The sequence below is a fragment of the Chelonus insularis genome, unplaced genomic scaffold, assembly GCF_013357705.1.
Source record: "Chelonus insularis isolate UGA/USDA-ARS -01 unplaced genomic scaffold, ASM1335770v1 contig_6_pilon, whole genome shotgun sequence".
Taxonomy (NCBI): Eukaryota; Metazoa; Arthropoda; class Insecta; order Hymenoptera; family Braconidae; genus Chelonus; species Chelonus insularis.
This window is the reverse complement of record NW_023276709.1, coordinates 31,976-38,236: the sequence shown is the minus strand read 5'-3', so window position 1 is coordinate 38,236 and position 6,261 is coordinate 31,976.

Below are 6,261 nucleotides of genomic sequence, written 5' to 3'. Positions count from 1 at the left end.
GCCTCTCGTACCATGTTACACTGTGATCGGAATATTTGTGTGCTGTTTTGCTTCTGATAATAGTTAATATGAAAATTCTGGAGAAATTATCCAGTGACCAATGCTGTTCACTTCTAGAGAAATTACCGCAATTTCTTTGGGCAGAAAATCAGCGTCATTATTGAAGAATTCTTGAATATCAATCACAAACTTCAAGATACTTAAAACGTGTTACAACTTGAGCGACTAGCTCAATACTGAGCACTTTATTGGATTATATAGTTGTATTTCATCAAATATGTGCTCAACCAGCAAAATCGACTATGATTTGGCGGGATGAATCAATTTTAAGTATATTTTCATATTCAGCATAAATAATACAGTTTATGGTTAAAGCTAAGGCATCATCAAAGTACACCTTAAGACGCACGCCACTATGGCGCATTAACTTCCAGTGTGTATTACTATTTGCTGAAAGATCAGGTGTCAAGTCAAATGCAAATAAGCAATAGCCATTTGGATAATCAGTGCGGCTTATTCCGTTTCCTTTATTAAAAAAATGTATTTCTGGTCCTAAGAATAATGTATAAAAGCAGTCAACATACGGGGAATTTTTAGTAAAATTTGGCTGTAGGCTTTGAAGGAATTTATCGTCCGTCGACATACACGGATAAATAATTAATTTTATAGTAATGAAAATTGAATGGATTTAATTTCCGATCGCCGTTGAAAGCTTTATTATCAACAAAACCAATGATTATTCGACGTGGTAATTGACCAAGAATCACACTGTCAGTGGTTCCACCATGAACACCTTCATGTATGAAAACAGCTTTAATTTCCACACGTGTTAACGGGTATTTTGCTGTCGTTTTTGTTAGAGCACGAGCATGTAATAGCAAAGTACCTGGTGATATTTTCACACCTCTCATTATTAGGCCTCAATTATGACAACTTTACATTCAGTGTTACACGCGTCCATTAAACAAAATGAGACGTTTTTCCATATGATAAATATTGACGACATTTTTTTAGCCCTTCATTCTCATCAGTGAGACTGTTCATTTTGCCAGGTGTATTGTGAGCTCAGCCACCATACTGAGATGTGAATTTTTCGGGTCGTTTACGTTTCAAACTTCGTCTTGACTCTCGTAAACGCGGGTGGACTGATTCTTTAAAGGACAAACCGTTGTCAAGTACATCGTGAGCAATGTTTAGGCCTGATTGATCGGCTTCTTTACCAATAATTTTTGCGCCACTTTTCAAGAAGGGCAGAACGGTCCTAAATAAGCCACTCAAGAAACTACCGATACCATGACTTCTCTGATGAGGTGCTCCAATGTCGATTTGACTGATACCACTGTAACCACTGCGCCAAAAGCCACGCTGTAATCCCAGTATCCCGTGTGTTATTTGTTAATAATTTTGTATCTGTTCTTAGAGAATTTTTTGCCGTTTCTTCTGGTATTGAAACCATAGCATGCTTTATTATTTTTAACAGTTTATGAGTTTTGGTATCAACCTAAATTAACCATAATAGGGGCTAGAAGTATCGGTGAAAACCCGTCACCTTTCTGTAAAATTATCTTTTTTTTTCCGTCAGACGTTTCTCCGCGAAGCTAAGCGTCGCAAAATGGTCATGTGCCGTTCCACTCTGCGTTTCTGTTCGGCTGTCTATGGAACATTGCCTCGTAAAATATTAAGAGTACATTTACATAAATATCTCACTAACTGTGGATCAAATGTGCGTAAAATAGCAGCTCGTTGTTCTTTTCCCAGGTAAGAAAAAAGCGCAGAAAACTGCTGCTTGTTTCTTCCGTAATGCTCTGGCCGCCACACTAAATGACAACTGATAACTTATTGTTATTTGATCTCTTGTTTATGTTTTTTCACTGAACATGAACGTAATGTCTCGGATCACCTGGAAAAATACATATGCGAAATCGGCAATTTTCTGGTGTTAATTGGTTCAAATCCAATAATAGGTATTCATGGGGCTGTACTGCTGCGTTATAATATATTTCTTGGAAAAGGCGTGTATTTTACTGACACACGTGACGAGCTAAATGCTGGACCTGTAAGCGGTTACGTGGATTTTTAAAAATTGCAATGTAATTAGCATTAAGTAAAGTATCCAGTTTTCCTTTTCTCTGATGAAGTAAATTTCGCGTTATGAATATAACACTTAAGTTACGATAATGACTACCCTTCGTAAAAAGATCTATAATTGTGCTACACGATGATTCACGCATAAGATCATCTATAATAGTTAACTTTGGCCGCTGATCGGACGCATAATCAGCGTTAGCTGGTAATCCTCCTCGAAATTCCAGGGGCAATATTTTTGGATAATTGTTAAAACCATCTTGCCACTCAGCATAGGGAAAATGATCTCAGAAAAACGTGTATCACTTATATAATATAGAGTATTAATAAGGCCGCCGACTAAAGGGCCTCCGACCGAAGCGGATAAAACTGGTACTACCAGGTACTGGATGCGTGTATCCTCGTGCCTTCCTTGAGGCGCGAGAATATTACGTCCCAAGTAACGCCGTCACTAGAAGTAGAGTCATATCCAGAGTCATGCCCTGTAAGGCAAGGTAATAAAATAAATTGTCCTTCTCAGGACAGGGAACCAAAAATAAATTTCGTTACAAAAACAGTTTTTCCACAGCCTGTGGGTCCACAAATAATAGAAGTCCATGGATGTTTCCAACGTGGATCCATCATGTATAATGATATTTACCGTAATCCGGCAGCAATTATATTCTAAAAATTCTCATCACAGAATCGTCCGGAGGCTAATTACCTTTTGCTGACATCAGTCGTGTAAAGCGTCGTTTCCTTGATAAGAAAAATGAAGAGTACTCAACATAATAAAGCCGTCAGTCTGAAAAGATTGTCTCAAAAGAATAAACTCATGTTGAAGTATACACGATCATCAAAATACAATTAAAATGAATCAAATTTTGGAATACGTTTCATACCTCATCATGACCATCATTATTGGTGTTGGTGTTTCATTTGTAGTGCTACAAGTGATTTATAGATTTGGTGATGAACAGTTTGTGTTACGTTTGCACAGAAGTGTTAATAGAATTTTAAACAACATTTTTTATCATTTAACAAGATCATTAAGAAACATTCAGAGACATAAAATATGGTAACTTGACTAAAACAAGTTGTTTCTGTAGTGAACATCAGCGCTTACGCGCTTCAGCACATAGACGTTATCATTTTACGAAAAATTTAGAACTTTATATGTCAACAATCTGCTCTGCTGAATATCGGCACCGGTTGGCATTGGCAGCATCAATTTGTGAATTAGCAATGCGCTGTCCCTACGAGACGAAATACAATTTCTTATAGGATGCTGATCATGAAACATGGAAGCAGAAATTAGAATCCGATCTGTTCTATCTTTAAGAACCTTGAACACCTTAAAGTATCTGCACCAATATTTATGTGTCAGTGGACGATGAAATTTATGAAATGTATGCCTCAGAGAAAAATAGCTCTTAATGGCTGCAAACACGTTGTAGCCGGCGTCGGTAGACCTAGCACAATAATAGGACACCTATCAGTAGATAGACTATGAGAGTTCTACCACACTTTTTTTTTTTAGAGTGCTGTGGTAGAACTCTCATAGCTGTGGACGCGAAAAGTGGGGGGCGGAGGTGTCTCTAAGGTTTTTTTGTGGTAGAACTCTCACAGCTGTAGACGTGAAAAGTGGGGGAGTTCTTAGGTTTTATTAAGGTGGAGGGTCGAGGTAGGATTCAGGTGGGGGGTTGAAAGAGGATTCCGGAGGTAAGGTGTCGAACATAGATGGGAAAATCTTATTGAATAATTAATGGGGTGTTGATCTAAGTGTAAGTATGCTGGTGGACAACGGGAAAATAATGAATGGTATGTTTATCTGAGTGTAGGTATGCTGTGTCTCGGTATGTGGATAACGAGAAAATCTTACTAAATTAGCCATTAAACTTGACACGTAAAGCTAATGTAATGCATTGACCTGCAGGTGCATTATCTTAAGCTGCTATGAAATCTAGAAAAATATCCTGTGGGAGGAAAACACGAGTAGAGAGGAAAAAAGTGAGGAGTAAGGCATGCCCTCTGTTTATTAGGAGATTTGTTTCCAAAATCATCAGTCTTGCTTCAGACATAAGTCTTGTAAAATTGTATTATGAATATGAAGAGGTTGTTGAACAGTGATCAGTTTTACAAGTTATATTGGTCGTGGATTATCAACCGAAATGAAGAAATTTCTACTTCAATGTTAAATCTCAATGAAAAATCAATCAACAAATTTCACCTGCTGGAATGATCCCAATGAGCTCGTTGATCGATTGCGGCTACTAATAGCCTCCTACAATGCAGGAAATAATGCTCATTCATATCAGATAATTTCGATTATTCGAGAGCTTAGGCAAGCAAATGTTATAAAGTAAAAATTTCACTCAAAATTTTTATGATATGTAAGTCAAAAATTGAGTAACTCTCAATTGTGTAGTGGCTACCGCTTAGTTTATACGCTACAATAAAAAAATGAGTATCAATCGTCATGGTCAATATTAGACTCCTAGTTACAATTAATTTCAGGGCTTTCCGGGAAATGGTTTCAAATTAAGTAAGGATAATAATTATAATATTGATAGTGAAAAATTGTGTAATATAGGTGATGCTATCGATTCAAGCGATGCTGTGTCATTGAAAAATTTCAATTATGCTTCTGAAGAATTGAAAAAGCAAATTCAATTATTTGATAATAGAGTGAAAGGACTCAATAGAAAAACAACGGATATAGCATTTAAAATTAAAAATGATGTAGAAGCATCATTCAGTAAAAAATACACTGGGAACTCATACATCTTCTATAGCCAATTCAATCAATATAATAAATTTAAAGTTAACAGTACTTCGAACCAAGTCCATCCTATTAAAACTCATGACATTTTCCCGGGGAATTGTAGAACTATGGAAATGGTTCCCGATAGCATATAAAAAACCATAAAATCATCAATTAAGTCAGAGATTATGTAAGATGAATGTCCAATAAATAGACTGAAGGAAAAAAACGATTAAAAAAATCGTTTTTTCTATAAAAAAACTTAGTTCTTTCGATAGAAGAATTGAATTGACCAATCAGGACAGTGTCATCATTTTATTCGTTCCCTGATTGGTCGATTGAAAATTTGTTTTTAAAAATAGATTTTTTAATAGAGAGGATGATTTTTTTATGATTTTTTTTTTTCAAGAGTATTCAACAAACTTCTATTTAGTATAATCACTCATCAGATTCATAATTTTACAGTTTTTTAAACGTTTTTAGGATCGTTTTTTGGTGATATTATGATTATCTAGAATCGTTATCGTCATTATAAGTTTATCGTTATCGTCATTATAAGTTTATGAGTTTATAGAAAAGGAAAGGAAAAAGGATAGGAGTAATATTTTATTATTCTATAGCGTAAAAACCGGAATACAAAGTGATGAGCAAAAATTTAGTACGTTAATTAACAATTAAAATTGTTATAAACAAATTATTATTGTTTATAACAATGAAGTTAATAATTCGACAAAATTTCTTTTCGTGGCAATTAAATATCGAGGATTCTAACAGAAAAGGTTAATTAACAATTAAATTGTTATAAACAAATTATTATTGTTTATAACAATGAAAGTTAATAATTCGACAAAATTTCTTTTCGTGGCAATTAAATATCGAGGATTCTAACAGAAAAGGTTAATTAACAATTAAAATTGTTATAAACAAATTATTATTGTTTATAACAATGAAAGTTAATAATTCGACAAAATTTCTTTTCGTGGCAATTAAATATCGAGGATTCTAATAGAAAAGGTTAATTAACAATGAAAATTGTTATAAACAAATTATTATTGTTTATAACAATAAAAGTTTATAATTCGACAAAATTTCTTTTCGTGGCAATTAAATATCGAGGATTCTAACAGAAAAGGTTAATTAACAATGAAAATTGTTATAAACAAATTATTATTGTTTATAACAATGAAAGTTTATAATTCGACAAAATTTCTTTTCGTGGCGATTAAATATCGGAGATTTTGATCCAAGACATTTTTTATTTAAACCAACTAAACCAGTTTTTTATTGAATTAGAATTAAAAAAAAAACATTACATGTAATACATTTTTATTTTTGGCTAATGATTAAACTTATCCTTTTTAATAATTGTTTTTTTTTTGATATTTTTATACTGTCTATTTTTAATCAGTGTGAAATCACTATCGCCAAGAAAA